This window comes from Schistocerca gregaria, chromosome 4 (assembly GCF_023897955.1).
Source record: "Schistocerca gregaria isolate iqSchGreg1 chromosome 4, iqSchGreg1.2, whole genome shotgun sequence".
Lineage (NCBI taxonomy): Eukaryota > Metazoa > Arthropoda > Insecta > Orthoptera > Acrididae > Schistocerca > Schistocerca gregaria.
The window spans coordinates 307,588,897-307,613,588 of NC_064923.1; the positions used below are offsets into that span (position 1 = coordinate 307,588,897).

Consider the following 24,692-nt stretch of genomic DNA (forward strand, 5'->3'; position numbering starts at 1 on the left):
GAGACGCACCTGGGACGTTAAGGGTTAATAAACTAGGTCCTCATTCCAACAGCTCCTTTCAGTTTCACAACACAGACTGCCAATGTTGATATTTTGTTGTTTTCATTCAGCGTGCAAAATTAATTCACAGAGACTAAACTTAGATCCACGCCTACGTCCACCATTAATATGACCATTATTATGTTGATATTTGCTTCAACTTCTGATTGCTTTATTTCTTGACTGTTACATTACATTCTCAGTTCTTAATTATACTTCAATCCGTTCCCTGTTTTTACTTGAAAGTCGCTTGCCCGGCGTCGGCGGGTAAATACGATATTACAGTGCCTGTGTTATTCCGAATTACTATGCAAAGTTCCTGAACAGGTACTGTACTCCCGTACAGGCTAGAAATTTTACTTGAATGTCTCTTGTCCAGTGTCGGCGCGTAGTACGACACTGTCGCGCCTCTGTTATATCGAATTACGATGCAAAGATCCTTTACACGCGCGTTGTAATTCGGAATAACGCAGACAGTGCAATACCGTTTTTGTCTTCTCTTGATAGCGGCGGAATACAGCGGACGCAAAAGAAAGTTGGTCTCGCGTCTTTGTATCATAATATACGAGAAAAATTGGCGAGTTACAAAACGTTGGTGTGAACCGCATTCTTTTGTTAAAATACCTACTGCTTTTACATTTATGTTCAAGGAGCAAAGAGACAATTGGGGAAAAAGCAGCCTTCTTCCGTCAGTCTCAGCAACAGCATAGTCAAGTAAGAAGCAATATAAGAATAAGCAAGACGTGATTTACATCTTTACAGAACGAAACGGCTTTATTGGCAGAAGAACCGCTCGCTCACACAAAGATCCGTACCTAAAGATTGGAAAATTGCTCAAGTTACACCGATACCCAAAAAGGGAAATAGGAGTAATCCGCTGAATTACTGCGTGAAGAGTTTGACAGAGCACTGAAAGACCTGAGTCGAAACAAGGCCCCCGGAAGACACAACATTCCATTGGAACTACTGACGGCCTTGGGAGAGCCAGTCCTGACAGAACTCTACCATCTGGTGAGCAAGATGTATGAAACAGGCGAAATACCCTCAGACTTCAAGAAGAATATAATAATCCCAATCCAAAAGAAAGCAAGTGTTGACAGATGTGAAAATTATCGAACAATCAGTTTAATAAGCCACAGCTGCAAACTACTAGCACGAATTCTTTACAGACGAATGGAAAAACTGGTAGAAGCCGACCTCGGGGAAGATCGGTTTGGATTCCGCAGAAATACTGGAACACGTGAGGCAATACTGCCCCTACGACTTATCTTAGAAAAAAGATTAAGGAAAGGCAAACCTACCTTTCTAGCATTTGTAGACTTAGAGAAAGCTTTTGACAATGTTGACTGGAATACTCTCTTTCAAATTCTAAAGGTAACATACAGGGAGCGAAAGGCTATTTACAATTTGTACAGAAAGCAAATGGCAGTTATAAGAGTCGAGGGGCATGAAAGGGAAGCAGTGGTTGAGAATGGAGTAAGACAGGATTGTAGCCTCTCCCTAATGTTATTCAATCTGTATATTGAGCAAGCAGTAAAGGAAACAAAAGAAAAGTTCGGAGTAGGTATTAAACTCCATGGAGAAGAAATAAAAACTTTGAGGTTCGCCAATAACATTGTAATTCTGCCAGAGACAGCAAAGGACTTGGAAGAGCAGTTGAATGGAATGAACAGTGTCTTGAAAGGAGGATATAAGATGAATATCAACGAAAGCAAAACGAGGATAATGGAATGTAGTCGGATTAAGTCGGGTGATGCTGAGGGAATTAGATTAGGAAATGAGACACTTAAAGTAGTAATGGAGTTTTGCTATTTGGGGAGCAAAATAACTGATGATGGTCGAAGTAGAGAGGATGTAAAATGTAGACTGGCAATGGCAACAAAACCGTTTCTGAAGAAGAGAAATTTGTTAACATCGAGTGTAGATTAAAGTGTCAGGAAGTCATTTCTGAAAGTATTTGTATGGAGTGTAGCCATGTATGGAAGTGAAACATGGACGATAAATAGTAAGGACAGGAAGAGAATAGAAGCTTTCGAAATGTGGTGCTACAGAAGAATGGTGAATATCAGGTGGGTAGATCACATAACTAGTAAGGAAGTATTGAATAGGATTGGGGAGAAGAGAAGTTTGTGGTACAACTTGACCAGAAGAAGGGATCGGTTGGTAGGACATGTTGTGAGGCATCAAGGGATCACCAATATAGTATTGGAGGGCAACGTGGAGGGTAAAAATCGTAGAGGGAGACCAAGAGATGAATACACTAAGCAGGTTCAAAAGGATGTAGGTTGCAGTAGGTAGTGGGGGATGAAAAAGCTTGCACAGGATAGAATAGCATGGAGAGCTGCATCAAACCAGTCTCAGGACTGAAGACCACAACAACAACAACTCTGAATTACGGGCCCACATCACTAGCGTCGATTTGCAGTAGGGTTTTGGATCATATACTGTATTCGAACATTATGAAGTACTTCAAAGAAAACGATTTACTGACACTTAGACAGCACGGATTCAGAAAATATCGCTCTTGCGAAACACAACTACCCCTTTATAGTTATGAAGTAATTAATGAGTGCTATCGACAGGGGATGTCAAATTGACTCCATATTTTTAGATTTTCAGAAGGCCTTCGACACCGTTCCTCACAGATAGTCTTCTAACCAAACTGCGTGCCTATGGAATATCGTCTCAGTTGTGCGACTGGATTCGTTATTTCCTGTCAGAAAGGTCACACAGTTCGTAGTAATAGACGGAAAGTCATCGAGTAAAACAGAAGTAATATCCGGCGTTCCCCAAGGAAGTGTTATAGGCCCTCTATTGTTCCTGATCTATATTAACGACATAGGAGACAATCTGAGCAGCCGTCTTTGCAGATGATGCTGTCATTTACCGTCTCTTAAAGTTATCAGATGACGAAACGACATGTAAATGATTTAGATAAGATATGTGTATGGTGCAAAAAGTGGCAATTGACCTTGAATTTAAAAAATGTGAACTTATTCACATGAGTACTAAAAGAAATCCGCTAAATTTCGATTACGCGATAAGTCATACAAATCTGAAGGCTGTTTATTCAACTAAATACTTAGGCATTACAGTTATAAATAACCTAAACTGGAAAAGTCACATAGATAATGTTGTGAGTAGAGCAAACCAAAGACTGCGATTCATTGGCAGAACACTTTGAAGATGCAACAGATCTACTAAAGAGACTGCTTACACCCTGCTTATCCACCCTTTTCTGGAGTCTTGCTGTGCGGTGTGGGATCCGTATCAGGTGGGACTTACGGAAGACATTGAAAAAGCTCAAAGGAGGGCGGCTCGTTTTGTATTACCGTGAAATAGGGGAGATAGTGCCACAGGCATGATAGATGAATTGGAGTGGCACTCATGAAAACAAAGGCGTTTTTCGTTGCGATGGGATCTTCTAATGAGATTTCAATCACTAGTTTTCTCCTCCGATTGCGAAAACAGTCTGTTGGCACCCACCTACATAGGGAGAAATGATCATCACGATGAAAGAAGAGAAATCAGGGCTCGCACAGAAAAATTTAAGTGCTCGTTTTTCCCGCGCACCGTTCGAGAGTGGAACGGTACAGAGACAGCTCGAAGGAGGTTCATTGAACCCTATGCCAGGCACTTAACTGTGAATAACAGAGTAATCACGTAGATGTAAATGTATATTCCTGCCGTTTAACTACAGTTGTTTAATGATGTGGTTATTTTCTCAACGAAACTGTTTACTGCACTAGGGACGTGAGAGGAGTAAAGTAGAATGTTGTTATCTAACACACTCTTGGTCCTATATTTCAGAGAGGCAAAGACCTGTCATTTATTACATATAAATAACTGCTGAATTTTACAAGAGAAATAGGAGTGGTTTTTGCCAAAGTACGTAGCACCTTGGTGTAACGTCATAAGAAAGGTCTTGTTTACAATAATGTTCTGTTACCTTAATATTTGATCGCCTGTTACTATCAGTGTTAGCCATTTGTAACTTATGTGAAAAGATATCTATAGATAAATTACAAAAGTGATGATTTTTTTCTTATTACTCCACAACTGTGTTTATCATTATCTCGGTGTGTTCCTATTTTTCTATTTAATGCCATCATCTTGAATTGAAAAGTATTTCAGTAGTTCCTGGTACGGAATTTCAGTTTCTGTTGCGAGTTATTGTTTGTTCTAAATATTGCGATTTGCGTGAAGTAACGCCAAGTCTGGTTTTCCGAAGTTCTATTGGACTGAACTTACACGTAGCATGACGTTATACGGCTACTTGCATTTTCTGTGACATTGGATCGTCAAGTTAGTCGTTGTAATTTATTATGCATTTCGGAGAATCTGGTTGTCAGTCTTTGCTATTTCCGAATATTTTACTTGTACCTGTTTTCTGAAATATCTGGTATAAATTTTGGTGTTTTCTGTTGACTTTTGAGTTGATTACTCAGAGTTGTATCGCATTCCTCTCGAAGCAACGCTCAAAGAGATTTTATCGTGGTACCACTTCACAATGGGACTTGATTTTGGCGTATTACTACAGTTATAAAGAGGAAGAAACTGTTTGTGTTTCTGTCCCCTGTTTTCGCCTATGAAAACAAATAACTGTTACTTCACAGTACAGAAAATATCATACATTGGTTAAAATGAAATGCGACTGACTAGGTGTTCTTGGGTAAGTTGCATACGACTTTCCCACCGTACGCTAACGCGCCATCTCTGAATAACAGCCAACGGTGATAGAATGCAGTCTCATCTCCTGCTTCGGACGCATCCCCACCACAGTTCCCCGTTCCCCCTACACAGGCAGGAGACCTGCGCATGCGCAGAGTGGTTCAATATCCGGCATGCAGCTCGTTGACGGTGCGGATGTTGGATGTGGCATTCATTGCTCGTGTTACGGACAGATTTGTGATAATACAGTGTGTGTAAAGTGAAGTGACGTTCTTAGTAAATCGTCTACGAATCGTGTACACATCGCCATCAGTAACCTAGTTGTTAATACGGAGCTAGCTGTCTGTATATAACAGGCATCCGGTGGGTGAGAGACACAGGGGGATCCTAGAGCGCTCCCTTTATACAGCTTCAAAGGTAAATAAATGCATGAAATTCCTCTGTGATATTTCCTAATTTCTTTGCAAAGATTTATAGTCCGAGTGATATTAAGCTTTTACACGACCTATCGGTATTTGGGAATAACCAAAGTATTTAGCACAGCAAAGCACTTTGTTTTTCAAACTAAGTTTGGACGCTGCTCCAACAATGCACTTGGATATTCCGTGTACCATTTAGTGTTAAATGAGATGCGACAAGACGTCATACAGGAAGCATGCGACCATATTGTATAACTGAAACATCACTACACAAATGCTGAATAGGTCAGTTCGTGAAACGCCATCAGCTGGTAATTACTCGCTTTGGGATAACTCATCATCCGATACATCGAACAGTACAGATGAACTGAAGTAAAATAACACGTACCTGCATATATATATATAGATAACACAGTCGACCTCTGACAGTTTTGTAGGTAACTTACAACTTCATTTCATTGGAACAACTCGATGTGTCTGATACCTGATGATTGGTTATCTCGAAACGAGTAATATTAATGTCATTCATTCACCAGCGTCTCACATTTTACTAAGTGAGCTATTCAGCATTTGTGCAGTGATGTTCCAATTACTCTTAATGAAATCATTCTTCTTAGTAGGGCCAATATGCAATAGTTTAAAATGATTTCAAGCATATTCATTTGAACTGACATTTAACAATAATTCGCAGTTTTATCATAAGCTAAATATTCTTTACGACTTTTGACATCGTCTGGTGTTGCAACTCTCAGGATCCCCTCCCCATATAGACACTCGACATGAAGTATGCTTTAGTAAAATGTGCCTTGGATTTACACATTCGTCTAAGAATCTGCAAAGTCAGGCGAACATTCCTAAGACTCCACCATAGTCTCCTCACAGAACAGATCTGTGCCTGTTGATCCCACGCCTCCGAGGTGTCAGTCTTCTTCTTTATAAAACGACAATGAGAAATCTGACAATCCTCATGTACAATCAGTAAATATGACAATACAGCTTCGTCTCCGATTGCCATTTCGTCGGACACGAAAATCACCAAATTTCTAAGCATACTCGTGAGGCCTGGATTGTTACATTCACAGTAACAGGCATAGCTTCACCGAGTCGCATGAGTGGCAGCCTGTTGCCTGCACCTAGTGATTGAAATTCTTCAAATAAAATAAACTTATCAACTTCAGAATTATAGCCCCCAAACTCAAAGTCAGAACAATACGTCTCGAAGATTCCTTGCCATTTAGTAACAGCTGTTGCAATAAGAGATAGTTTGCCTATATTTGTATCCCTAATCAGATATAATTGTTGTATTCTACCTTCGAGGAACGAAAGGCCTCATTATACCGCTACACAATTTTCTTAGGCTACCCACAGCAAATCACACCTCGTTAAATCGAAATGCCTACGATGATCAGCCTGGTACGATTCAAAGTAATTCTCAATGAACCTTACACTGTTCCAGTCGGCAACAAGGAACGGATCTGTATAATCAAATACCTTCATATTTGTTTTTTTCTCTGTTGTATTGTTTTGGTTTGATCTGATATGCCGGCCGGAGTGGCCGTGCGGTTCTAGGCGCTACAGTCTGGAACCGCGTGACCGCTACGGTCGCAGGTTCGAATCCAGCTTCGGGCATGGACGTGTTTCTTAGGTTAGTTAGGTTTAAGTAGTTCTAAGTTCTAGGGGACTGATGATCACAGCAGTTAAGTCCCATAGTGCTCAGAGCCATTTTGATCTGATATGAATATTCACAACATGAAGTAAAATTAACGCAGAATTCTTCTGAGAATTATCAACAAAACAGAAATGTTTCCATGTGTATAAAAAGAAATCATAATTTGAAACAATTGACGAGCGAACAACAGACGGCACTGAAACTGTGCCTAAGGACTTGTTATTCGCCAATAACTACATTTTTAGTGTATGCAGTATTTATATTATCCTACTCTTAAATACAACAGTCTAAGACTTCTTCTTCATTCCAGAAGCTCGACGAAAAAAATTACCGGCACTCGAGTAATGACTTGCCGAGTACACTGTATAATGAAAAAAACCAAGATCCGTGCGAATATAGGACTGATTATTTTCTGCAAAATGTACGAAGCAAGTCACTTGTCATAAAAATAAATAAGTAATAGTCCGTTTCATTGCTGTTCTTATGCTTACTCATGAAAATTACCTTCGCATCGTCTTAGATTTGCGGTAACATTGAGGACTAGGATAGGCAAAACGTAGCACATTATCCGCGATGGAGCATCATGCACATAATGTAGAGGCAATTTCAGATTGGCCCAAGGGAGTGATATGTGCGTGGGCACTCGCAGAAATTTATGGGCCACGATTCAAAAATATCACTTTTTGTATCAGAAACCTTGAGAAATTCCTGTTGATTATTAACAAATCGCCACTGATTAATAGTCTTCAAAGTGAAAAACAGGGAAAAAACTTTAAAAATGCTCATTCCACTTTTGTTTGCTTACAAAACTTTACGTCTTATCATGTTAATGGGTTTTATTGCATTATTTTGCCCTACTTTTTTTAAAAAATTGACTTACATAATTGAAGATTAATAAATTATGTATTTCGAAAGTTGCATCCCCCCCCCCCCCCCCCCCGCAGCACCCCTAAGTTTGAAAAATTATTACGAACCCATACCAACTGCACAGGTGAATTCATAATTCTGTCTTTGCATCTTATGCTTTGTGGCACCCCGTTGGGTTGGAAAGGATCCCATTTCTTGAAATGAAGATCTCGTTCGACCATTATTTTTCACATTTTTTCTCCTCTTTCAGCGCAAAAAATTGTATTTTTAAAATTTTTGATTGCTGCTTTGTGGTCTTAACAGTACAATAAAACGCACCTACAGTGTAGCAAGACCGTGATCTTCAGAGTCCTCTACACCCACGCTGCGATTGAAAAACGAAATATAGAATCAGGAAAATGATAGCCTGCTATTCCGCGTAAAGCTGCCCCGTTGAGTTGCAGACAGGCACAATGAAAATACTGGTACACATTATAGCTTCTGGAAAAAGCTTCCTTCAGCAAAGGAAACACATACACATTCACACAAGCAAGCCCTCACTTCATGCACATGTGCTTGCTGTCATCAGCAACAAGCGTTTCCTATAAGAACAATATATACCCGTTCATGACATTCAGGGCCGGTCAAAAAAAATTTTTTCACAAAGGTACTTTTCATTTCGAGCCCTTTTTCCTCGTATACTTCCACTCGTTTCAGTTTTTTCCGCAGTTCCGGTCGGAGCTGCCTGTGGTAGCAGTACTGTGTGTATAAGGTGTGCTTGCTTGTGTGAATGTGTGTGTGTTTTCCGTGCTGAAGAAGGCTCTAGCCGAAAGCTATAATGTGTTACATTCTTTTCGTTGTGCCTGTCTGTGATGTCCTTAGGTTAGTTGGGTTTAATTAGTTCTAAGTTCTAGGCGACTGATGACCTCAGAAGTTAAGTCGCATAGTGCTCAGAGCCATTTGAACCATTTTTGAATACGCGCTCAGTACTATTGGAATACTCCCTTTCTGGAGCTCGATAAGGAGTGTGCGAGGAAGGTACAGAGTTTTTGGGGGGACTATCTTGGCAGTGTTGTGTAGGTCGACACATCCGCTTTGAATGCGAGACAATGCGCCTAGCACACCACCGCCCCCAATAAAAGGCATAATTTCCCGTGAACAGTGTGTGTTATAATTTTGTACCCCAAATTCCAGGAGGGGGCAGGTGCCCTCTCTTGCACAAACTTATTGATGCGCATGATTTCATGACGCCTATTGCTTGTAATGGGTATTTCAATGATTATTATCAGCAAGTCACAGTTTCCATGACTTGCGGATTATTTATGAGAAAAATACTCCAAGAATAGTTGTTGCAGTCCTCAGATTTGGTAATAGCCTGGAGCAGTAATAGGCATCTTGCTCTGAATGTTTAGAAATGCCAGGTTATCACTGTGAACTTCGTAAGACGTAAGAAAATAGTAGTTGGCGTTGGTTTCACTGTTAAATGAATACAACCATACAAAACGTGAGGAGAAATTGTGAAACAATCCTGTAGCTCCAAATGTAGGTAAAGTTTTGATTCGTTAACAGGATACTGGGAAAGTGAGATCCGTGTTCAGATTAAACTTTTTACGCAAATGTTGTATGGCATATGTCAAAAAACTGCTACAGCTTTGTGGTATTCATGTCGGGGTTGACCCACATGAGACACTGAACGTCTACAGAGGACTTACTAGAATGTTGCAGCTCGTGAAAAGATTCTTTCAAAATACGGAGATACTGTTTTAGAGTGGAATCCAAGCAAATTCTTCATTGCTTTCATGTCGCTCATTCAATGAACATGACGCTAAAAATAGACAAAACATCAACTCGCACAAAGTTAACCAAACGCTCATTCTTTGCATGCTCCAGTGATGAATGCAAAAGAAGAAACCTTGAGAATTAATTTCAGAATGAAGCTAATTGATCGAAGACAACAGGAGGGGTGGAAAAGAGACATAAAGAGGACTGCTCTTTTGTAAAGAGCGATCGAAAAGCGAAGACGAATTTTATTATAGTTCTTCCTTCTGTGTCGATGGGTATGATACTTGTTACGACTTTGTTGGGGAATGTTTGTCGAGTGCCACTCTGTTTTCAGAATTTTGCAACAAAACGAAGACTTCTGTTCTTCAAAGAGTACATACATGTGCGCGTCTGTTGTAAAGTCTACGCTCTCTCTAAATTTCCACCATCGTATCATAGAATGATGGCTACTAATTTGAGAACACATCCTGAATAACTGACTTCTATGTTGCTGAATTAACAGTGATTTATGAATTTATAAAATATATTTGCCATCCAGGGCCGGTTCGATGACATTTCTTCTCGCAAACTGCTTTTCATTTGGTGCCCTCTTCCTTCGTTCATTTTCACCCACTTAGGTTGTCACTACTATTTGCGATAAACGCTGTAGACAAATCTTGCACACTCGTGTCCTGGCGCGTTTCTCAGCTTAGCGCCCAAAGCGACAAATTAAGTGACCAAACGCGTCAGAGATGTAGACTGCGAATAATCAAATTGACCTCGACTGTGAAGGAGAATGTTCGTGACCTGAAAACCAACAGCATCTTTGTCTGGTTGTCGCGTGAAGCGCTTCTCAGCGTTGCCTATTCTAGAGCGATTGACAAAGAATCGTGAATCATATTCTTTTCTTCATATGCCATCGAGTGATGTATAGATCACGGAAATGAATGTGGAATTAAAGCAGGATGACCCTAACTACAAACATACGTAAGGCGAAAAATATGACACAATGACATACATCTTTTATCCTGAAATGCTGGTAAATATTCAACTTTTGACTTACGTAAACGCCCGCATCTCGTGGTCGTGCGGTAGCGTTCTCGCTTCCCACGCCCGGCTTCGCGGGTTCGATTCCCGGCGGGGTCAGGGATTTTCTCTTCCTCGTGATGGCTGGGTGTTGTGTGATGTCCTTAGGTTAGTTAGGTTTAAGTAGTTCTAAGTTCTAGGGGACTGATGACCATAGATGTTAAGCCCCATAGTGCTCAGAGCCATTTGAACCATTTGAACTTACATAAACACAATAAATTTCGATGTGTGCAGCATTCAATCCCCGAATGATATCCAGGCGATAATCCAATTCTACACATATGTTGATCGAAAATTCGTGAGGAATGGATGTTATGACGTCAGCAATTCGACGCCGTAATGCTGCAGTGTCGTTCACTGGTGCTTGTTGCTACGTACGGTTTGCAACTGGGTGTCGGATTCCGCTTTTGTTACGTAATTGGGCCCTGTAACAAAGTAACGGTAAATATGTATGTAGACATGCAATTCAAGGTAAAAAGTATTTGTCTATGTGTCATTTGTTATACCTTATGAATGTTAGTAATCTGCGACAATCGGTATTTGATTGCTACCAACGATCTTTATGTTGGTTTCTTATATAAGCTGATAATCTCAATTGTTCCTTGGACTCTGTACCAGTCGTCCGCTATATACGCTGTTATCTATGATAGGATTTGTCTCTCTAAAAGTGCAGTGGAAAGTTTTAGCCGTTTCAGAAACGTCATTTCCAGAGACAAGACAAAGAGAAATTACGTCTCCATAAACTTCATTCAGATAGAGGCCACTATGCTACACTTCCAAACGCCAAAGACCTGCATTACACAACAATTAAACAACCGACCATCACTTTTATTTGACAATACACGTGTCATCGCCGTCCATATTTCGTCTAAACAAACAAGTGGGCGTTTAAACTTTCATGTCTCATTTTTGCGTGAAAATCGAGTATAGTTCGCTTTTTTTGAATGTTATCTCGTTCGTATGTGATAAGTAGTTTATTCTGGCAATTAAAAAAAAACAAATTTAATTCACAGAAATGAAAGGAATGAATTATTGTACTTACTATACGTTAAAATGGGGCCAAATTACGTAGCGGTAAGATAGCCGAGCGTATGTCATGTTACACTGGTGCGCCTGAAGTCTTATTATCAGATACGGTTAAGTTGGTTGATGATTTTAGTTTTGTTAGCGTCTAAGTGCGTTGGTATATTCGATCGAAACTAATAGAGAATACCACTGAATTTGAGTTAAACGCTAGTTTATGGCAGCAAAATTAACACGTCGTTGTCTTCAGTCCGGATATTGATTTGATGCAGCTCTCCACCCTAGTTTTTCTTGTACGAGAGACTTCCTCTTTGCACAACTGCTGCAAACCGCACAGTTTTTATTTTCCGCAAACTCTGTTACCAAACCGACGATTCCTTGATCTCTCGGAATGTGTCCTATCAATCGATCTCTTCTATTAGTAAATTTGTGGCATAAATATCTTTTTTCCCCAAATTGCTTCCGCACCTTCTCATAAATTATTCTATTTATCCATCTAAGCATCACACCCTCAGTCTGAACTGTTTATCGTCGACGTTTCACTTGTTTACAAGACTACATTCCAGAAAAATACCTTCACAAAAGCTTTCATAACACTTGGATTTATATTCAGTGTTAGTAATTTCTTTTTCCGAGGTATGATTTCTCTCCCTATTGCCAGACTGCATTTTATCTCCTCACTACTTTGGCCATAATCAATTACTTTGCAGCCCAAATAGCAAAATTCATCTTTTATTTTTACTGTCGCATTTCCTCGACCAGATCCCTCAGCATCATCGAATTTAATTCGCCTTCTTTACGTTACGCTGGCTAGATTTGTATTGGTGTTCATCACATTACATCTTTTCCAAGCACTATTCACCCATTTTTACCATAGACGTGCCAAAGCGAGTATTAAACGTGTGCAGATGGTGTTCTTGATATGTCGTTGCACACAACTTTCTCGGGTTTCTAACCGCATCAGTTAGCAGCGTCCACTGACGTTTGTGATATCGTGTTTGTTTTGTTGGAAAACTGCAGACATAAATATGTATATGTTTATGATAAATATGTTGCACAAAGAACCACTGTTACTTTAGATGGTTGAGTGCGTTTAGAGTGTAAACATCAGTGGTTGTTCAATGTTTGTGAAACCGTTACCCATGGGTGTAATCCGAAGTTAGCTACTGTACGTCCCTTTTACACCCCCCACTATCGTCAACATAAGTGCCAGACTATGCTTTAGAACGAAAAAGAATTCACTTTGAACACTTTTATTTTCTAAATTAAGAAAAAAATATACAGGGTGCGCCAGAAAATGTATACACACTTTGAAGCGTCATAGAGAATTTATTTCCCTTTCTACAATGTTAAATTTCTGTAAATGGAAAGCTTTAAGTCCAATTGGAAAAATAAATGTACTTTGCAAATGTGATTAATGTTCAAACTGGTGGCCTTCAGCATCAATACATTTCTGAGTACAAGTCACCACTGATTCCGTACATCGACCAAAGTGACCAGTGAGATTTCTGCACACACCGCCTGAATCTCATTCCAAAGTGTGTCCAGGTTACGTGGTTTACGTTTGTACACCTCATCTTTTGCTGTGCCCAATAAGAAGAAATCCAGTGGCGTGAGGTCTGGAGAGCGTGCAGGAAACTCGATTAGTCCCCTGCTTCCTATCCACTGGCCTGGCACATTGTGATCCAGGTATGCTAGAACGTCCCTATGATAGTGCGGCGGGGCGCCATCTTGTTGGAAATAAAACTCATCATTACCTTATAATGCACGAATGGCAGGGAATATGGAGTCAGCAAGCATTGTTAGGTACGTTTCCTGAGGCGAACGCTGAAACAGTCCAAGATCACTTGAAGCTGTATGAGGTCACCCTGATCGACCTTTATGCACATCACTCACTGTTCCATGAATTTCGAATTTGTCTCGTAGACGTGTAATTGTTAACCTTGAAGGTGGTTCTGTACCAGACTCAGTTCTCCACTGTCTTCGAACCGCAGCTACATTCTCAAACTTCCAGTACCACTTAATTATCTGCTTCCGCGCTTCAAAGCTCAAACGCACGTCCGCCATGTTGGAGTTACTTTCTTGCCACTGCTGCCACCTGACGAAGAAACATATCATTACTTTCTCACAAATATTTAACCTTGTAGAACGGGAAATAAATTGTCTGTGACAGTTCAAAGGGTGTATACATTTTTTGACGCACACTGTATTTCACCTGAGAGTGCTAATTAACACAGTTTGGATGAAACAGACGACATTATTCACCTTTATGAAATGCATTCGTAGTTGCGAATATGACAACCGTCAGCTGCATAATTGAATGACGACAATGAAAATTTGTGTCGGATTGAGACTCAAGCCCGGATTTCCGGCCTTAGTATTACGCTATCCGAATACGCCCCACGGCCTGACGCAGACTTTCAATATGTCGCCAACCATGTGTGTACAATTTGCACTCGCTCATCCATTAAGTACATTCCCGTACAGTGGAGACATTTTAACGGAAAGTCGCGTGCCCAGTGCCGGTGGATAAAGACAGTGTTGCAGTGACCGTGTTCAGAAGTGCGTAGCAGTGTTCTTTCTGCCATGCATATATGCGTGCATTATATTTATATTTGTAGGTGTTTTATTAAACAGACATCTAATCAGTCAATGAAACAGTCGGTACTGCTTATTTCTAACTGCCTTTTTTTTATATACAGGTTGAGTCGCGTAAGACGGAACACCCCCTTTATTCCGGGGGCGGCATGCGGTTTTCGGCGAATCACAGCGGACTATGGGGCACATACATTAGTACATGCACAATAATCATAACGTTTATATTGACCGAGATAATGAGGCAAGTACATGTTTTTAAATGGGACGCTATACTTTTTTTACCATAATTCGAACGCTCTGGAAAAGACGCGTATAGTGATGTAACGCATGTTGGTACTGTGATACAAACTTTTACCTTCGTAGCGTAGGCCGTGCATGCTGCATAGAGCACGGCAACTCGGCCTCCAGGTCGCTCGAGGCGTGTTTACAGTATGCAGCCGCTTCCGACCGCCTCGACCTTCAATCGTACAATATTTCCCAGCGTCTTTTAAGCGAAGTTTGAATCACAATAGCAACGTGCGTTACATCACTATACGCGTCTTTTCCAGAGCGTTCGAATGATGGTAAAAAAAGTACAGCTTCCCATTTAAAAAACATGTACTTGCTTCATTATCTCGGTCAATATAAACGTTGCGATTATTGTGCATGTGCCAAAGTATGTGCCGCATAGTCGGCTATGATTCGCCGAACACCGCTTGTCGATTCGTGCAATCGCCAACGGAATAATGGGGGTGTTACGTCTTCCGCGACTCACCCTGTATACGAGGCGTGTTTTTAAGTAAGGTCCGTTTCCTTGTAGGCACTAGTAGTTCGCGCACATACCGCTACGAGCGCGTGCGTCGTGTACCCGCGTACCTCGGGAAAAACTGTGCTCAGTTTCAGATATGTAGCTAAGCTATACGATTTTGTTCCGTGCTTTCAAAATGTTTAAGACTATCAACTCGTCCGCTGAGTGTGAAGTTCGCTCAGTAATACGGTTTATGTCAGCAAGGACCTGTCTGCTGCAGAAATTCATCGACAGATTTGCGAAGTGTAAGGTGGCACTGTCACGAGTGAAAGCGAAGTACGTATGTGGGTACGAGAATTGAAAGATGGCCGTGACAACGTCCATGATGAGGACCGCTCCGGTCGCCCTTCTTTGATTACAGACGATTTGTTGGCTTCAGTTGAAGCGATGATTCGTGAGAACAGGCACTTCCCAATAATAGGTCTCTCAAACGAATTTCCTGACGTGTCGAAATCATTGCTTTACAACATTGTTTCTGAACACCTAAAGTTTAGGAAACTGTGCTCGCGTTGGGTCCCAAATCTCCTAACAGAGGACCAGAAAAACCAAAGATTTGTGTGTGCGATAAAGTTCTTGACTCGTTATCTCGAAAAAGGTGACGGCTTCTTGAGTCAGATCGCAACTGTAGACGAAACATGGGTTTCCCATATCACGCCCGAATTGAAGCAACAGAGCATGGAATGGAGACACACACACTCGCCTGTAAAGGTGAAGGCCAAACAGACTCTGTAGCAGCGCAAAATCATGGCGTAGGTGTATTTGGATAGGCATGGTATTTTGTTGGTCGACTTCATGCAACGAGGACCCACTATCGATGCAGAAGCATACTGCCAAACCCTGAGAAAGCTACGCAGAGTGATTCAAAACAAAAGATGCGGCATGCTGACGAAGGGGATTGACTTTCTCCATGACAATGCAAGACCTCACACTGCAGGTCAGACGCGCGATTTATTGGACAGTTTTGGCTGGGAAGTTTTAGTCTGCCCACCTTACAGTCCTGGTCTTGCGCCGAGCGATTACCATCTCTTCCTCCACCTGAAACAGCACCTCAGTGGCCATTGTTACAATGATGACGACGTGAAAATAGCAGTGAACTCTTGGTTATCGGAGCAGGCGGCAAGTTTTGATGAAGAGAGCATTTTAAAATTGGTTGAGGGGTATGATACGTGTTTGAACAAACTTGGCAGCTACGTCGAAAAATAGAGTGAAGTATGTGCTTTCTGAAAATGAATTTACCTTTTTGAAATAACCTTTCGTTGTGTACGTATGTTCAAACGGACCTTACTTCAAAAACACACATCGTAGAACGCTTAAGCAGCTTTTGTTGCGTCGTGAGTACTAAATACGATTCCTTCTCAGAAAAGAAAGCTGACTATCCACATTGAGATAGACGCATGTTACAAAATATGCTTCCTCTGTAGCGCATCTTTGAATAGAGACTCTTGTTTCACCCGTACCCTGCACCGCCTTCTAAAATCAAACAAGTTAAAATATGTGCACTTTACTTATCGTTAGTAAATCACTTGGTTGCTGGACTCCTTTCTTCTGAACTGACAGAAGTTGGAAGACTTCAGGTAGCAAATGCTTTGTGTCTGACCGCTGCAACTAATAACAATAATATCTGTGTAGGTCCGACAGAAGTGTAGAAGCCACTCAAAAATGTTCAAATGTGTGTGAATTCCCAAGGGACCAAACTGCTGTGGTCATCGGTCCCTAAACTTACACGCTACTTAAACTTATACTAAGAACGACACACACACCCACGCCCGAGGGAGGACTCGAACCTCCGGCGGGAGGGGCCTCACAGTTTGTGGCATTAGGAGCCACTACATACGTACTGTTGTGTTGTGCTGTCGATTAGTTCGCTTGCGAAGTGAATAATGAAACAATATATGGTCAGTTGCGGGAACTGCCTACAACTCGGAGAATGCATTTTCGTGGGACATTGAAGCACTCGTGATTTATATGTCTCAATTTTACTTTCATAGATCTGTGGTACAAAGTTGTGTGTAATTGGTGGATTATGTGAAGGAGATGTTGCTCATTCATTCGTTGCACAATCTGTAATCTCCAGCAAGTTGTGTCACACATTTGGGAAAAATGTAATTATTGGTAACTTATGTAATCATTGTTAAAGTCTTATGTAATAGTTACACGGGGTGATTTTTATTAACGTTCAAACATCCTCGAAAGGACGTAGGTGACGCTGAGACAAGTAATTTAGTGAAAGACACGTGAGGCAGCAAATTTGGTAAATACCCCAAAAGTGTATGGCAAATGCTGAACATGTGACGCCACCAGATGACGTACCCCGCCGCACGTGCAGCGGTTGGGAATGTCGATCCCATCCCGAACGTTGGGGGCAGTGCTACACATCGCCCCGCTAGGTGTCGCATGAAGGAGTTAGTTTACAGCACCCCACTAGAGTGAAAATGGACCACATAGCCCATAAGCCATTGTCACTGCAGAAATCCAAAATATGGAGGGTGTTTTCGAGTAACTGCGTGAAGGGATGTTTGAGTGATACAATACTTCCGTTCAACCAAATAGCGCAAATTTCGAACACCTTTTGTAATTGTGATCTGTTGTAAACGTTGTTGTTGTTGTGGTCTTCAGTCCTGAGACTGGTTTGATGCAGCTCTCCATGCTACTCTATCCTGTGCAAGCTTCTTCATCTCCCAGTACCTACTGCAACCTACATCCTTCTGAACCTGCTTAGTGTATTCATCTCTTGGACTCCCTCTACCATTTTTACCCTCCACGTTGCCCTCCAATACTAAATTGGTGATCCCTTGATGCCTCACAACATGTCCTACTAACAGATCCCTTCTTCTTGTCAAGTTGTGCCACAAGCTTCTCTTCTCGCCAATCCTATTCAATACTTCCTCATTAGTTATGTGATCTACCCATCTAATCTTCAGCATTCTTCTGTAGCACCACATTTCGAAAGCTTCTATTCTCTTCTTGTCCAAACTATTTATCGTCCATGTTTCACTTCCATACATGGCTACACTCCATACAAATACTTTCAGAATTGACTTCCTGACACTTAAATCTATACTCGATGTTAACAAATTTCTCTTCTTCAGAAACGCTTTCCTTGCCATTGCCAGTCTACATTTTATATCCTCTCTACTTCGACCATCATCAGTTATTTTTCTACCCAAATAGCAAAACTCCTTTACTACTTTAAGTGTCTCATTTCCTAATCTAATTCCCTCAGCATCACCAGACTTAATTCGACTACAATCCATTATCCTCGTTTTGCTTTTGTTGATGTTCATGTTATATCCTCCTTTCAAGACACTATCCATTCCGTTCAACTGCTCTTCCAAGTCCTTTGCTGTCTCTGACAGAATTACAATGTCATCGGCGAACCTCAAAGTTTTTGTTTCTTCTCCATGGATTTTAATTCCTACTCCGAATTTTTCTTTTGTTTCCTTCACTTCTTGCTCAATATACAGATTGAATAACATCGGGGAGAGACTACAACCCTGTCTCACAAATGTAGAAGTTACAGAATTATTGTCCTCGCTGTACCCAAGGAAGAGCTGTTATTATTTTGTGTTTCTTTCTTTTTGTCCCTTTTGTTTTTGTTTACAGACATTATAGGTAAAGAAAACATTGGCCATTGACTGGTAACGATGCAATTAGGAAGCTGATAGTCATTCACCTGTGACGCAGTCCGGTAGGTTTTTGTTGTACTGCACTTTGCAAATAACAAGCGCTGACCGCGAGACCGGTAAACAGAATAACATATCTTACCTCCATGTAAACACTTTACTGTGTAATGCAATGAAAAAATACACTTCCTGTCAGATGCAAGACTTGAACCCTGAACCCCACAGGCTGAAGTGTATCACATAGAGCCGGAGGAACACCAAAGTGAACACTTGGGTTGGGAAGATCATGTGCATCATACCAGTAGTCTCAACCCCTGTTCGTGTTGCTGCGTGTCACCTGGTGACGTCAGATGTCAACATTTGCCTTCCACTTTTGAGGTACTTTCAGACATTTACGGTCCCTTGTGTCTTAAAGTGCTTGTCTTAGCTTCATCACCGCCGCTTCGCGGGTTTTTATACATTAATAAGAATCACCCTGTAATGATCATTTAAAAATAATTTAATTTCATAATAGAAACACAATGGAACGCTTTTGATTTTAGCTCTCAGAAAATTTCGTTTTACCCGTCAGGGGATAATTACCCTCAGATTGGGATCCACTGGTCTACACAGAATGGGTTCCAATCATTGACTCCCAAACCACAGTGTATAGTTTCAAAATGTTGAAATTGAGACCTGTGCAACACTGAATATGAATCATGACGCGCAGTTAAAAGTACACTGAGGTGACAAACGTTATGGGATAACGATAAGTACATATAGAGGTGGCGGTAGTGTCGCGTACAAAAGGTGTAAAAGCGCAGTACAGATTTATGCTGAAAGGATTCCGATGTGATCGGGTTTAATATACTTTGTTGGGTACCCGTGTCTAGGTGTAGCGTCTTTGATTCATAATCAAAACGTCTTCGGTCCCGGGTTCGATCACCGCCACTGCCTAAATTTTGATAAATAATCAGCATTGGCGGCCGAAGACTTCCGGCATAAGAAGTCAGCCTCATTCTGCCAACGGCCTTGTCAAAGAGAGCGGAGGAGCGGATAGAGGTTCAGGGCACTCTCTTGTCTAGGGGTGGGAAATTGCCCCTAAAGGCGGAAGAATCAGCAATGATCAACGACATGAGGATGGAGAAGGCAATGGAAACCTCTGCATTAAAGACACGTAACGTGTATCCACAGGACATGTGGCCTGTAGTTGAAGAAGTGTCATGATGATCTCTCCATTGGCAAAAGATTCCGGAATAGTCCCCCATTCGGATCTCCGGGAGGGGACTACCAAGGGGGAGGTTACCATGAGAAAAAGATTGAATAATCAACGAGAGGATAATGTTCTACGAGTCGAGGCGTGGAATGTCAGAAGCTTGAACGTGGTAGGGAAACTAGAAAATCTGAAAAGGGAAATGCAAAAGCTCAATCTAGATATAGTAGGGGTCAGTGAAGTGAAGTGGAAGGAAGACAAGGATTTCTGGTCAGATGAGTATCGGGTAATATCAACAGCAGCAGAAAATGGTATAACAGGTGTAGGATTCGTTATGAATAGGAAGGTAGGGCAGAGGGTGAGTTACTGTGAACAGTTCAGTGACCGGGTTGTTCTAATCAGAATCGACAGCAGACCAACAACGACAACGATAGTTCAGGTATACATTCCGACGTCGCAAGCTGAAGATGAACAGATAGAGAAAGTGTATGAGGATATTGAAAGGGTAATGCAGTATGTAAAGGGGGACGAAAATTTAATAGTCCAGGGCGACTGGAATGCAGTTGTAGGGGAAGGAGTAGAAGAAAAGGTTACAGGAGACTATGGGCTTGGGACAAGGAATGAAAGAGGAGAAAGACTAATGAGTTCTGTAACAAGTTTCATCTAGTAATAGCGAATACCCTGTTCAAGAATCACAAGAGGAGGAGGTATACTTGGAAAAGGCCGGGAGATACGGGAAGATTTCAATTAGATTACATCATGGTCAGACAGAGATTCCGAAATCAGATACTGGATTGTAAGGCGTACCCAGGAGCAGACATAGACTCAGATCACAATATAGTAGTGATGAAGAGTAGGCTGAAGTTCAAGACATTAGTCAGGAAGTCAATACGCTAAGAAGTGGGACACGGAAGTTCTCAGGAATGACGAGATACGTTTGAAGTTCTCCAACGCTATAGATACAGCAATACGGAATAGCGCAGTAGGCAACGCAGTTGAAGAGGAATGGACGTCTCTAAAAAGGGCCATCACAGAAGTTGGGAAGGAAAACATAGGTACAAAGAAAGTAGCTGCGAAGAAACCATGGGTAACAGAAGAAATACTTCAGTTGATTGATGAAAGGAGGAAGTACAAACATGTTCCGGGTAAATCAGGAATACAGAAATACAAGTCGGTGAGGAATGAAATAAATAGGAAGTGCAGGGAAGCTAAGACGAAATGGCTGCCGGAAAAATGTGAAGACATCGAAAAAGATATGATTGTCGGAAGGACAGACTCAGCATACATGAAAGTCAAAACAATCTTTGGTGACATTAAAAGCAACGGTGGTAACATTAAGAGTGCAACGGGAATTCCACTGTTAAATGCAGAGGTGAGAGCAGATAGGTGGAAAGTATACATTGAAAGCCTCTATGAGGGTGAAGATTTGTCTGATGTGATAGAAGAAGAAACAGGAGTCGATGTAGAAGAGATAGGGGATCCAGTATTAGAATCGGAATTTAAAAGAGCTTTGGAGGGCTTACGGTCAAATAAGGCAGAAGGGATAGATAACATTCCATCAGAATTTCTAAAATCATTAGGGGAAGTGGCAACAAAACGACTATTCACGTTGGTTTACAGAATATATGTGTCTGGCGACATACCATCTGACTTTCGGAAAAGCATCATCCACACAATTCCGAAGACGGCAAGAGCTGACAAGTGCGAGAATTATCGCACAATCAGCTTAACAGCTCATGCATCGAAGCTGCTTACAAGAATAATATACAGAAGAATGGAAAAGAAAATTGAGAATGCGCTAGGTGACGATCAGTTTGGCTTTAGGAAAAGTGAAGGCACGAGAGAGGCAATTCTGACGTTACGGCTAATAATGGAAGCAAGGCTAAAGAAAAATCAAGACACGTTCATAGGATTTGTCGACCTGGAAAAAGCGATCGACAATATAAAATAGTGCAAGCTGCTCGAGATACTGAAAACAGTAGGGGTAAGCTATAGGGAGAGACGGGTCATATACAATATCTACAACAACCAAGAGGGAATAATAAGAGTGGACGATCAAGAACGAAGTTCTCGTATTAAGAAGGGAGTAAGACAAGGCTGTAGCCTTTCGCCCCTACTCTTCAATCTGTACATCGAGGAAGCAATGATGGAAATAAAAGAAAGGTTCAGGAGTGGAATTAAAATACAAGGTGAAAGGATATCAATGATACGATTTGCTGATGACATTGCTATCCTGAGTGAAAGTGAAGAAGAATTAAATGATCTGCTGAACGGAATGAACAGTCTAATGAGTGCACAGAATGGTGTGAGAGTAAATCGGAGAAAGAGGAAGGTAATGAGAAGTTACGTGCAAGAGTAATACACAGAGGAATGGAAAGGAGCTCAGTCCGTCAGTTCACCTGATGATGGCGACATGTTTGATCGCCGAAATATTGTGCCCGTTGGACACTATAGACCGGCAGTACACCCGTGGATATTTTGATTATCAAATACGCCGGGAGAAACTCAAGAATCACGAAAAGAAAATTGATGATGTGATGTGTTAGACGACGACCAGTTTGGCTTTAGGAAAGGTGAGAGAGAGGCAGTTCTGACATTGCGGTTAATAATGGAAGCAAGACTACAGGAAAATCAAGACACGTTCATTGGACATGTCGACCTGGACAAAGCGTTCGACAGTGACAGATGGTGCAAGGCGTTCGAAATTCTGAGAAAAATAGGGCTAAGCTACAGGGAGAGACGAGTAATACACAGTATGCACCAGAGCCAGAGGGAATAATAACAGTTGACGACAAGAACAAATTGCTCGCATTAAAAAGTGTATAAGACAGGGATGTAGTCTTGCGCCCCTACTGTTCAATCTGTACATCGAAGAAGAAATGATGGAAACAAAAGAAAGGTTCAGGAGTGGAATTAAAATTCAAATCGAAAGGATATCAATGATACGATTCACTGATGGCGCTGCTATCCTGTGTGAAAGTTAAAGAGAATTACAAGTTCTGCTGAATGGAGTGAACGGTCTAATGAGTACAGAATATGTATTGAGAGTAAATCGAAGAAAGAGGAAAGTAATGAGAAGAAGCAGGAATGAGAACATCGAGAAACTTAATATCAGGACTGATGGTCACGAAGTAGATGAAGTTAAGGTATTCTGCCAACAAGGCAGCAAAATAACTAATGACGGACGGAGCAAGGAGGACATCAAAAGCAAACTACCACTGGCAAAAAGGGCATTCCTGGCCGAGGGAACTCTACTAGTATCAAACATAGGCCTTAATTTGAGGAACAAATTTCTGAGAATGTACGTTTGGAGTACAGCGGTGTATGGTAGTGAACATAGACTGTGGGAAAGCCGGAACAGGAGAGAATGAAGCATTTGAGGTGTGGTGCTACAGACGAATGTAGAAAATTAGGTGGACTGATACAGTAAAGAATGAGGATGTTTTGCGCAGAATCGGAGAAGAAAGAAATATGTGGAAAACACTGAGAAGGAGTAGGGACAAAATGATGGGACATCCGTTAAGACATCAGTGGTACTAGCGGGAACTGTAGAGGCAAAAACTGTAGAGGAAGACGGGGACTGGAGTACATCCAGGAAATAATTGAGGTCGTAGGTTGCAAGTGCTACTCTGGGATTAAGAGATTGGCACAGGAGAGGAATTCGTGGCGGGCCGCATCAAACCAGTCACAAGACAGACTCAAAAATGAAAAAGAAAGCGAAAAAAAAAAGGTAGAGGCAGCATGACTCAATATCTGCAGGGAGCTTCCAATGAGCTGTTGAGCTGCTGCACTAAGCGAATCAAAAGGAGGTCCGACTCAATATTAGCAGGAACCGCTTTAGTCACCTCACTTTGTAATTGGGAGAGATGGACAGCGGCTGAGTTATTTACTGTCTCATTTCGACGAATATACTGGAGATGGGGTGTACCAGCTAACCGACGTTTTTCCGTAGTATTTTCGGAACAGTTGGGAAAAGACGGAAAAGAAGTACTGCCTTGCAACGGTAGTCTCGGGCTTGGTATCGTATGACCGTTGCCGGAAACAGGCGTTGTGGCCGTTGTCGGCAACACGCGATGACGCTACAGTAAACAAATGTAGTGGAGGCTAGGGAAACACACAGCACTGTGAAGAATTTCAAGACAGCTGTGCGTATATCACCAAGTGTTTCAGCGTGTCATCGTGAGATATCACGATTGAAACTCAACGATGAACCGACAGAAGAGCCTCCACTCCACGGTGCAGTAATCTTGTGGCCGATTAATTCACTGTTATTTTTCTGAAATTCTCGGGGAGGGGCAGGGGGGAGTACCGGAAATGAGTTTCTTCCACTCCTATATTCTCGTTTTTGTTGGTTTGTATTTTTTGTTTGTTTTGTATTTTGTATAATTATTTTTGAATGTTTTCATATTGAGGATTGAGATTTTCTGTCTTTTCTTGCCGAAGTCCTAAATGCTTCGTGATGAGCAAAATTTACGGTCCTGCATTGTGTGCTTGTACAGCATTCGCTTCAAAAGAAAATAGTTCCTTCGAATACGTGGGAATTTCCGTCATGGATGCTGGGTGTGGATCTTTTAGCATTACATGGGTTGGCAGTTAGTATGATGAATGCCGTGTCCTTCTGTGGTTCCTTCAGAAAGGTCGCGTATTCTGAGGTTGTGTTTAGGTTGGGACCTGATAGCATATCTCGAATTATTCTCGAAGAATATTACTCTCGTTTGTAGTATCAACCTGCACATCTTATCCTGAACTTTAGATCTGCTGCTCAAGTTCAGATTACTGTATACTGTACAGTATTGGTGAACAAAATTTACTGGGTGAGGTAAGGGTGTATTGCAGTCCTGCAGACGTCACACGCAGAGGATGAAGATATAGTGAAAGCATATGAGGATAATTAACGTATAATACAGTATTAAAAGGAGATGTAAGCATCATGGTCGACTGGAACACTGGAGCAGAGGAAGGAATAGAAGACAGAGTT

General features: G+C 41.4%; 1 protein-coding gene across 1 annotated transcript in view; it reads left to right on the forward strand.

Annotated features, from left to right (window-relative positions):
- The first annotated feature begins 4,891 nt into the window (after positions 1 to 4,891).
- Positions 4,892 to 24,692, forward strand: part of LOC126266614 (speckle-type POZ protein B-like) — an 84,176-nt gene continuing 64,375 nt past the window's right edge. The window contains exon 1 of the mRNA XM_049970957.1: positions 4,892 to 5,127. The gene's annotated coding sequence lies outside the window, so the exon portion shown is untranslated. The remainder of the gene's footprint in view (positions 5,128 to 24,692) is intronic.